Here is an 11,370-nt window from a genome sequence, read left to right as displayed (position 1 = left end):
CTTATAAAAGGGCCAAGGTGATTGCTCTCTAATTAGCTCCCAGTCTACCTGAAATGTATACCCTCAGGGCCTGCTCTGGAAGGCCCTGGGATGGTTGCAGGAGCTGGTGTTCCCTCTTTTGGAACTTTCTTTTCTGAGAGATACTGCCCATAATTATTATGCAATAATTATTGCGTTCAGTATCCCCTCTTCACCCGAGAAAGTCATTTATTCCTGCTAATGCAAAGGTCAGAGGGAGGAAAATGGAAGTTTCTTCGAGCTCCAGCGGGAGAGCTGAAACCAGAGAGGGAAAGGAAGGACCGAGGTGGCCCCAAGCAGCTCCAGCCCCAGTTCAAATCCTCCCTCAACTGCTGCAGGCAGGAGGAAGGAAGGTGGGGACCGGGGACCACATCCGTACTGGTCTAGACAGGTTGTCTTCTCAAACCTCTTCCCCTGTTTCTGCTCCAGCCCAGAGCGCTCTGAGGCACGGGGGGCAGCCAGGCAGTTAGGGCAGACTTTTGGACTCAGGTTAAAAGACAGTGTATTTTTTGGGTCTTCTGTGCTGTCCCTGACCTCTGTGTTCCTCCTGCATCCCACGGTTTTTGGTTAGGTTTGTAGCCAGAGCTGTGTCTTCCTGTACAGCAGGTGCGATCCGCGACCCAAACAATATATGTCAAACCCAAATGGTGAATGAGGCCCCTTCAACAGGTAGTCAGGTGTCCCATGAAGATTTCTGTAACCTGGGAGGCCCTCACGGAAAGGGGCTTTCTCCTCCTAAACATGCATTGAAAATCCCTGGAATATTTAAAGGCCAATCCGAACATGCAAGCAAACTTGGGCATTGGACATCAGGGTGACTGCTGAACACTGCACGGCCTGACTGGGGGTGAGAAAGGCAAGTCCTGCCAGAGCCCACACTTGCTGATGGGACCTGGGTGGTCACTTCTTATTTCTAGACTTCCATTTCCTTTTCGATGAAATAGAGGGGTTGGCCCAGATGAGTTCTTTGTTCTATGATTCCATAAATATCTTAGAAGGCAAATTGCACAGAACCAAATTTCCTTCGTCTTGCTGAACGGTGGAGCAATGGAGTCAGCAAATGTCACTGTTGTAAAACCCCAACTAGAGTTGGAAGTGGGGACGTCTGTCCTGTTAATGATGTCATGTGACTGACACGGACAGGTCCAGGGTTCTAGATGTTGCCTGTCTGGAAAGCCTTTGAAGTGCTGGTTTTAAAAACTTTTATGAACTGTGGGCTGAATGAGAATATGTAAGTCATCCTCTTGGAATGCTGTATTTTCCCAAACACGCTATTTTAAATTAAAACAGTGAGACAACTCTCTTAGGATTGTGCTTTGCATTTGAACATGCTGTTTAACATCAATTAGCTGACTGGTTCCTGGGACACCCAGAGAATGAGTTCCCGAAGGCTGGAGTCCCGGGAAGGTAGACACCAGCTGAGTCCAGGAAAGGAGTTTTTAACACAATCGAACTGGCCTTTCGAGGTAGTAAATTTTCTGTCACTGGTAAGGTTCAAACAAAAGCTCGGCGCCCACCACCCCTCAAATCCAGGGTGTTGTGCTTCCCTCATACCCTGTCCAAAGCTCCCGCCTCCTTTTCACTCTCTACCGTGCTCATCACTCTCTGAACATGTCACATTCATTTATTTCTTTGCCTGTCATCATCTCACTGAATGTGAAGGTAAACCCGATGAGACAGGAGGGTTGGGCTTTTGTCCACTGTCCCATCTCCCATGTCAACACCAGGTGTGGCACTCAGTAGATACTCTGTAAATGTTACTTGAGGGAATGGATACAATTTTGCCATTGGTATAGGCTCTATGGCTTCCAATACTAAGAGCCCATCACTGGAAGGGAGCAGATGGCTGCAGATGTCTGAAAGAGTGCCTTGTGCCCGCAGTTAATGGGCAGTGGGTAAGCACCGGGAAATGGACACGTGGTCCCTTTTGCTGTCCACTGTGACCTTGAGTGAGTCACCCGGACTTTGTGGGGCTCTGTCACTTCATCTCCTAAAAGAGAGGGTTGGAGGCGGTGTGATGGTTGCTCAGTGGCGGAATTCTCACCTGCCATGCCAGAGACCCGAGTTTGATTCCTGGTGCCTGCCCACACACACAAAAAAGAGAGGGTTGGGTTCAGTTATCTTTAAGTACCTCTCTAGCTGGACTAACTTGTGATTCAGGTTCTTTGTGCTTATACTCCTTTCCCTGTTCTCAAACTGTGGGTTTAACTCTCTCTTATTAGGGTTCTAGGCCTATTAAAACAGAAGCAAAAATTAAGTAGCCTTGGGAAGTGAAGAGCAAATACAAATGCAAATACATTTATTATGTCTGCATAATAAATGACAAGGACCCTAGATAGACCCTAAAGAAGCTGACTAAAGAATCATCAGGTTAAATAGAGATAGTTCAACCCAGGCATACATTAACAGTTGAGGATTTTTTTTTTTCTTGCTGTATTTTAGGGTGCACCCAGCCACAACATATCTACTATTTTCTGATTATATATACTTTCTCCATAGGGTTGGTTTATACAGTCTCTTCTCTAGCTCCCTCAGGAGAAGACCAGGATAACTGGGTGATTCCATTTAACTGGTGAGAAATTTAAAATAACCTACTCTTAATGACAACATTGAAATTTTTAATGGCAAACATAAGACACTGTTGCAAGTGGGCACTTTATACTCGGCATGTGTTGTGGAAGGCAGAAAGGTGGCTAAATTTTTTGGTTTTAGGTAAGTTCAGGACTTCCCACTGCACATCTCTCTTTCTGCGTGTTCCTGAGAGAAACCTTTTCCTTTTTCTTTTTTTTTTTCTATCATGCAGTGTCACCCAAGTACCACCTGCATTAGCGACAAACTTAAAATTACCTTTGGAATGAATCAGTCCACACGTAGATAGGAACTGGGAACTCTTTCAGTAAAAGGTGCTATACGGTACAAAAAGATATGAAATGTGATTCCCATTCGTGAAAAAATGTTTTAGTTGTGCATCAAGACACAAACTAATGAAGCCATCAATGACCCCAACCAGATATTGTGTGGCTTACAGCAGTCTATGCTAATATAATAAAGGACTAACTTGAGAGTATGTAATTAGAGGGCAGTTCAGCTCGTTTCACTCTGCTGCATGGGTGGCACATTCAGCGCCAAGGAATCAGAGGAGGGAGAGACTGGTGGGGGGGAGCATCTGCCTGGACAGAAACTTATTTGCAGCCCCACACTGTCCTGGCTCTGGGGATGTCACAGGGGCCCAGATACATGATCAAGAAGCTGCTACAAAGACTCATGGAGCCCAACGCGAATGGCATCCACTGGAGCTGTTTAAAGGGGCAGCCTTGAGCCACGATAGAGCTCAGACTGTTTGCGGAGACCCTGAGATGAGCAAAAGGACAGAAATGTCTCAGGTTACTCACCGCCCAAATGGGTCTCAGCCGGTCCAAAGACCCTTTCATATCCTCCACTCAGTATATAAATGTATATATATTATTTTTGAAATATATAAATATATTTCAATTTTTATTTTATTTAAGGAAACAAACAATACACTTAGAACTACCAAAAATGGATATCTTAGTTAGCTTAACCATAGGCATATTTAAATAAGGTATCCATATAAATCACTGTAAAACCTGTGTTTGTGCGGTCAGTTTCATAAAGCAATTTCAAATTAAGGCAATAAGGGAAAAAAGTCTACAAACTCAGATAGCCAAGTTCTTAAATTCTAAATATTAAACACTAACTTAAATAGCATTTGATCAGCTGTCAAAACTGAATGGTCTCAAATATTTAAAAAAATTTGAGTCGACATTTAAAAGCCAAGAGTTTTGAAATAATAATCCAGCTTCCTGACACATAAGGCTCATATTCCCCTTTTGGGATCCGTAGCGGCGTCGGTCTTGCGGATCTAACTAATGCCTGTTTCTTTTAAGGAGGGTGGTGCTCTCCAGCTCCTCCAGCCCCCACCACGCTCTACAGGCCCCCAGAACTGGGGCTGAAGGCCAGCATCATTGCCCCTGAGCCTTGGCCCCTCCCAGTGACAGAGAAGTAGTTCTCTGAACTCGTATCTCTGTCAAGAATGAGAAAAATAAAGACCCAGAAACACAGTGTGTTTAAAAAAAAATGCAGTAGGAAAAGCCTTATTTCTTCTGGAAAAGAAAAGCAATCAAACATAGGGCAGCCGTGTTGAAGGCGTTTAGCCTACAGCCTTCTCTCATGTGCGTGACCTGTGGGTTCCTGTGCCAGCTGAGTTTGTGGGAAACAAGGTAGCTTATACAACAAATGAGGCCCCCTTAGGAGCAATCCTAACAGCTAAGATTTATTAAGAGCTTGTAGGTGCCAGATGTTGCCTCACTTAAACTTCCCAACAGCCCTGCAAGGTAGGTCCTGGTGTTAGCCCTGTGTTCTTGTCTCACAGAGGGAGAAACAGGCACAGAGAGGTTAAGCACGTGCCCACGGTCAACCAGCTACTTGAAGGTGGAGGCAGGATTTGAATGCAGGTCTGTCTGACCCCAGAAACCATGCCCATTTCTGCTCCCTCTTTGCCATGAGGCTCTAAGGTAGATGCCCCGAGCCTTGGTTTTACGTATATGTTATGTGAGTGTGTATATATGCGTGTGCACATGTATGTCTGAGTATGTATAGTATCTTCCCACTAGAACAGAAGCTCCATGAAGGCAGGGGCTACGGTCATTTCCATTCCCTGTTGGGTCATAGTGCTCAGCATATAGTAGATGCTTAGTAAATATCTGTCCAATGCATGTACCTGGCAGATGAGCCCAGAGTACTTAGTGGCAGGGGTTGTGTTTATTCCTCTGAATATCACATCCTTCTGGGGGTGCAGGTTGGGCGTTTTGACATCTCCGGACAAGGTAAGAGAGACAAGTGGGGACAGCTCAGCCTGCTCCACTCCTTTCCGTTCCCAAACTGGAAGGAATCTCTTCTCTAAGCTTTTCCTCCTCCACCCACCATCACCTTCCAGAGCATGAGAGGAGGCAGTTGGTCAATCTAAAAGTGGAGGAAAAAGAGCAGTAATTGTTGACAAAGCCAGCTGGTGGAGAAAGTAGTCCTTCAAACCATGTGCCGGGCTGTCCTGGGGTATGTGAGCTGGGGGAGCTGGAGTGGGCTAATGGGCAGTGCCCATGTAGCTGATACTCGCATCTCTGACTGGGGTGGGGGAGGTCGTGGACCACAGAGGTGGGTGGCTTGATGACAGCAATTGTTTTGCATGCTAGCCCCGTCTCATGTGGCTTGGATGCAAACCCTGAGATAAGCATTTGAGTGCAAGTTGTTCATTTTGGAGAGGATCCCTGGGAGCACCAATAGGAGAGCAAGGGAGTGAGTCAGTAAAGAGAAGGCAATTAATACAGGTTTTGATATCAAGTTAGTTCTTATCATGAGTAGCTGAAGCCTGATTTATGGGGAAGATCTGGGAGCCAGTGAAGGACACATGCTTCCGAGATATTTCACCCAAGTAGTGAAGGAACTGGGGTGTTTATATACCACCTCTCTCATTCATAGGTTGAGGGCTGCTTGGCATTTCTGTTCTGCTGCGAAGGTACAAAGAGGGATCTGGTGGTCAGAGTGAGCCCTCGAGTAGAAGTACAGGTGCTGGCAATTGGAAGTTGGACAGGCAAGCACTGAAATGGGGGGGGTGAGAGGATAGGAGTGGGGCACCAACTACATCTACATTTGTAGATGTACCCTGACACCCGCTCCCTTCTCCACAGAGTTACTACAGAAAGAACAATTGCCCTGTATCAATGAACTTTTACTACCTAGTTGACCACCCCAAAACTTTGTGGCTTCAAGTAACAACCATATCTTTAGCTCATAGTTTGGTGGGTTGGTAATTTGGGCTGGTGGTTTGTCTGGTCTCAGCTGTGCTCATATGTGCATCTGCAGTTAGCCGGCAGGTTGGCTAGGGGTGGCTGGTCTCAGATGGCCTCAGCTGGGACAGCTTGTCTTTATTCCGCATGTTCTCTCATCCTCCCTCTGGCAGGCTGGCCCGGCACTCTGAGAGGATGAGTGTAAAGGCAAGCGCTCTGGAGGGCTAGCCTTGGAGCTGGCAAACTTGACTTCCACCACATTATATTGGCCAAAGGAAGTTACAAAGGCCAGCCCAGATTAGAGAGGCCCTGTGCTGGTTTGAAAGGAAGTATGCCCCCTAAATCTCATTTCATAAAGGCAGAATAATCCCTATTCAATACCGTATGCTTGAAATTGTAATCAGAGCATCTCCCTGGAGGTGTGATTTAGTCAAGAGTGGTTGTTCAGCTGGATTAGGTGACGACATGTCTCCACCCATTTGGGTGGGTCTTTTTTTTTTTTTTTTTTTAACATGGGCAGGCACCGGGAATCGAACCTGGGTCCTCTGGCATCGCAGGCAAGTATTCCTGCCTGCTGAGCCACCGTGGCCCACCCCCATTTGGGTGGATCTTGATTGGTTTATTGGAGTCCTATAAAAGAGGAAACATTTTGAAGAATGGGAGATTCAGAGAGAGCAGAGCAGAAGGACATAGTCACGAGAAGCAGACTCTACCAGCCAGCAACCTTTGGAAATGAAGAAGGAAAATGCCTCCTGGGGTGCTTCATGAAACAGGAAGCCAGGAGAAGAAGCTAGCAGATGATGCCGTGTTTGCCATGTGCTCTTCCAGATGAGAGAGGAACCCTGACCGTGTTCACCACGTGCCTTCCCAGATGAGGGAGCAACTGTGACTGTGTTTGCCATGAGCCTTTCCAGATGAGAGAGAGACCCTGAACTTCGTTGGCCTTCTTGAACCAAGGTATGTTTCCCTGGATGCCTTTGATTGGACATTTCTTTAGACTTGTATTAATTGGACATTTTCTCAGCCTTAGAACTGTAAACTAGCAATTCAGTAATTCCCCTTTTTAAAAGCTGTTCTGATTCTGGTATATTGCATTCCAGCAGCTAGCAAATTAGAACAGGCCCCATGCCCTCAGGCCTCTTGTGATCTGGTGGATAATAAAAAAACAGTGTTTGTTCTTCCAATTCAGACATAAGTAGAAGTCAGAAGTGTGTGAAAGTCTCTGTCCTATGCTATCTCCACTACTGATGCTTTCCCTTAAACATTGCCCTTTCCTTTGGTCATCCTGAAGAAAGCAATCATTTCTGAGGGCCAGCACATTAGGTCTCAGCTTATTGAGGCAGTGATCATGCATGTGTGGGAAGAGCAGGAGAGAGAGCTGGGTGGCTTTGGGGGAAGGAGACGTAGCACACATCTGCCTTTCTTTGTGGCCAAACAGCATCTGAACATGTCCCCCCATGTTTGGGGGAGTCCCCTACTTCCCTACTCCTGTTGGGTGACAGCAGAGCCTGCACATCAGGGGATGCGTGTGCCATGTGCCCTCTTTCCCAGCCAACCTTGCAGCCAGGGTGTGGGCACGTGACCTGGGCTCTGCTTATTGGACATACCTGCTGGGCTCAGAATTAGGAGCTAGTGACACAAATGGGGGTCACAATAAACTCTGTCTCCAGAGGTGCAGGTCCGAGTTCCTCGGGCAGTGGTGACTATAATACCAACAAGTGGCCTCAGTACCCAGTGGCTGTGGCAGGGCTATTCTCACTAGACAGGTTCTTTGTCATGGTTTAAGGGACACTGTTTCTGGGTGCAAAGCCCTAAATTTGGTTCTCTAGCCCTTCCGGAGATGACGTGACGTACCAAATATCCTTCTGATGAATTTCCTTTCTGCTCAGATCAGCCAGAGCTTATTTTTATCATTTGCTGCTAAGATCCCTAACGCATATGGCGGGGGTGGGAAGGGAAACACACAAAGCCTCTGAAGATCTCAAAAGAGGGAAAGGTTGACAGAAAGGAGAAATTGTTTCTACTTCATGATTTTTCACCATTAGAGATTGTGAGAAGCAAACAAACTGGGTATATGTTTTTGAAAGCATGTGCTATTTATTTATCATTAAATAGAATTTCAGAAGGGAAAAGGTTGGGATCTTTCAGAAGCTAATTGGAAAACTAAGGTGTAAACCTCGGGGGGAAAAGCTGACTGACATGGAGGCACAGAAATGTTGTGTGTTTTCATCTAGAGACAGGAGGCAGAGACGTAAGAGTCTGGGAACCCTTGATGGAAGGGGAAGGCAACTGTAGCGGGAGGACTGCAGAACAGATGTCAATCAGAGTTAGAGGACTGAATATGGAATTTATTGTTTTCCTCTGAGGAGCACCCAGATTTGGACAGGGACATGTAACAGTTGAGTCAAAGACCTATACTTTGTGTCTCAGGGTTTACTTTTTTTATGTCTTGTGCTAAAAGTGCTTCTAAAAGCGGATTTCTTCCCCCCAATAGAAGATATTTTTATTGAAAGAGCACAGGGGAGTGCAATGCATAGGATGTTCCTGCTTCCCTTAGTTTATCAACCCTTCAAGAAAGTTGACTTTCGTGCTTAAGGAAATGGGACCAGCTACTCCAAGTGTAGGTGCTGTCCACAGGAGGTTTTAATCACTAACCTTCATGAAACAAAGAAAAACATATACCAAAGGCCAAGAAAGAGAGCTTTGAAACAGTGTATAATATGTCCTTGCTGTTTCCCTTGGGTGGAAGGACAGCCCTTGTCAAGGTTTGGGGAGACAGATGACCAGCTGTGGTCTGTCTCTGAGCTGCCTTGGTGGGTCACACCTCCACCTGTGGGTTACCCACCTCCCCACCACCCCACGGCTCTGGTGGTTGAGAGGATCTACTGGCTCCCCGCAGGTGCCTTTGCTCCTTCGCCCAAAGACTCTTCCTGAGGAATCTATGCTGCCGTGGGGAACCACATGCCACCCTGTCAGGCTCGGAAGAGAGAAAATCCAGGGGTCTTCCTAAGGTCCAGATCTGAAGAGCTGGCATGGCCAGGGAGGAGAGAGACCCCAAGGGCAACCCACCTTAAGAGGTGGGCCAATCCTCCCAGATTCGGGAGCTCGATGTCACTGGTGGTGTGGGTTTGCTGCAAGGAAGATGTCATAATAAGACATCTAATCTGCTGAGATTTCCATGGTAGCCCCTCCTGACTCAAGAAGAGAAACATTTCTGTGTCTCCCCATGGGACCAGCCAGGTATGAACTAAGCATGCGGGGTTCAAATTTTCACGGGTCAGGGTTGCTCTGTGTCAGTGGTCCTGCTCATGAGGCAGTTTGGAAACCAAAGCAACCTTCTTCCTGCTCTTGGCTGGGAATCTTCAGAAGTTCAACCAGTTAACAGTTATTGGGAAATTTGTGTACAGTCTGTTTACCTTGGAGGGTTCTCATTTCATTGCTCCTCACAACAGTCCCGTGAAGGGATTCAACAGACACACATATATATGTACATATGCCCATTTTATAGATGAAGAAACTGAGTTTCCTTGAGGTCAGGTGACTTGCCCAATGTTATGGAGGTAGTAAGGGATGAATCATAAGCCTGATACCAAAAATTTTAATTCCACACCCAATACTCTTTTCACCATACCTCACTATTAACCAGAATTAGTTCGAATGTTTTGTTAGAGATAAATGGTTTAGAGTTGAGCTGTGGAAGCGCTCTCCTTCTCCCAACAAGACATGGCCAAGCTCTTACACACTCCCTCTGCCCTCATCCCCACCCATGGGCACTTGAGAAATCACAGGACGAACAGAACCATCTTCCCCTGGTGTCAGTTTTCCTGGAAGAGTTCTTGGGGGGAATACGTGCTGGGTAGCAGAGGTGCACTTTGAAGTCTTTTTAGTTTTTTTTTTCTATGAGTCCATTTATATGAAAATGTCCAGAAGAGGCAAATTCAGAGCCAGAGAGTAGATTAGTGACAGTAAGGGCGGGGAGGTGGGGGTGGGGAGGGATGGCTGCTAATGAGGTCAGGATTAATTGTTGGGGTAATAAAAATGTTCTGGAATTAAACAGTGGTGATGGTTGCACAACCCTGTGAACACACACTAAAATCCACGGATTTGCACAATTAGGGGTGAATTTTATGGCAAGTGAATTATATCCCCACCACAAAAATTAACACAATTCTATCCACCCCCATGTGAGCCAGGTGAAGGCAAAGGAGTTGGGGATGGAGAGGGTGTGTTCCAGGAAGATGAAACTCCGTTTAGAAAGACTCAGAGAAGGTGGCACATCTGAGAACAGAAGAGTCCAGCACGGCTAGGGCAGACATGAGGACACGGCACCAGAGAGAAAAAGTACCTACAAAGGCTGGCAGGGGTGGATCAGGGACATTGCTGTAGATCACGGGAAGGTAACTGCTGATGTTTCATGTTTTTTATCTGTCAAATTAATGCAAAGAAATTCTTGTTTGCAGCAGCTGCTTCTGGCAACAGCCCTGGATCTTCCAGAAATGGCTCCATTTCTTCTGCAGGCTGGGGGCGTTATTTGCTGCAAAGAAATAATACCTATAAGGCTCATGGGGTATCTGCCGTGTGCTCCAGGGCGATGTACTGAGCTGTTGTTTTTCTCATGTATTGTTAAATACCTTTTCTCATCTTCGAGTCTTGTGCCCCTGTCAGGATACACCCTCTTTGAAGCTCCATAGTGATGGCTCCCCCTGATGTGGTGAGTTGCATTGTAGTCCCCCAAAAGATTTGTTCAAATCCTAAGCTGTGGTGTCTACGTGTCTAACTTTATTTGGAAAAGGGTCTTTGCAGATATAATCAAGTTAAGAAGCTGTCCTACTGGACTAGGGTGGGCTTGTATCCTTCTAAGAAGGCCCTGTGAAGAGAACAGGCATGCAGGGAGAACACCCTGTGCAGATGGGGACAACCACCGAGACAGAGATGGGAGCTTTGCGGCCATAAGCCATGAAACAGCAAGGCTGGTCAGCAAACCACAGAAGCTAAGAAGAGGCAAGGACACATCTTCCTCTAGAGCTGTCAGAGGGAGCACGACCCTGCCAACACCGAGATTTCAGACGTTGAACCTCCAGATCCGAGACAGAATAATTGTCTATTGTTTTAAGTCACCCAGTTTGTGGCAACATGTGAGAGTAGCCTTGGAAGACCGATATGACTTGCTAAACACCTGTTCTGTGCCAAGGTTAGGGCGGAGTCTAGGGTGAGGCAAGTGAGGCACCGAGAGTGCAAATGTTAAGAAAGCGCATGCTCTCAGATGCAGGTCCTGTACCGGCATGAGCCTGAGGATGAGCTGCCTTGTTGTTTTAAAAAAGAATCTATTGTGGCAACCTAGACACCACATACAATTTTCCATTTTAACCATTTTTGATGCACAACGCAGTGGTAATAATTGCATTTGCAATGTTGTGCTACTACCCCTTCCTTGAATCACTGGGAAGCAGCAGTGCCTGGCTTTCTTCACCCTGGACCCAGTCCTGGGGAGGCACGTTACGTCCACTTGCTCGGGTGGCCTCCCAACGGTCCCTTTTACACGTGGAGA

General features: G+C 46.6%; 2 long non-coding RNA genes across 2 annotated transcripts; one reads left to right on the top strand and one right to left on the bottom strand.

Annotated features, from left to right (window-relative positions):
• Positions 1-201: 201 nt before the first annotated feature.
• On the bottom strand, positions 202-4,995 carry LOC143651913 (uncharacterized). The gene is made up of 3 exons (XR_013160329.1): positions 4,760-4,995; positions 2,866-2,924; positions 202-1,235 (listed from the first exon to the last, which is right to left on the bottom strand). It is a non-coding gene; the product is annotated as an uncharacterized LOC143651913 (long non-coding RNA).
• Positions 4,996-8,966: 3,971 nt separating this feature from the next.
• Positions 8,967-10,578, top strand: LOC143651278 (uncharacterized). The gene is made up of 3 exons (XR_013159949.1): positions 8,967-9,062; positions 10,016-10,163; positions 10,283-10,578. It is a non-coding gene; the product is annotated as an uncharacterized LOC143651278 (long non-coding RNA).
• The last annotated feature ends 792 nt before the right edge of the window (positions 10,579-11,370 follow it).

The sequence above is a fragment of the Tamandua tetradactyla genome, chromosome 12, assembly GCF_023851605.1.
Source record: "Tamandua tetradactyla isolate mTamTet1 chromosome 12, mTamTet1.pri, whole genome shotgun sequence".
NCBI classification, from domain to species: Eukaryota; Metazoa; Chordata; class Mammalia; order Pilosa; family Myrmecophagidae; genus Tamandua; species Tamandua tetradactyla.
Note: the sequence above shows the minus strand (reverse complement) of the source record. Positions and strands in the feature narration are given on the sequence as shown.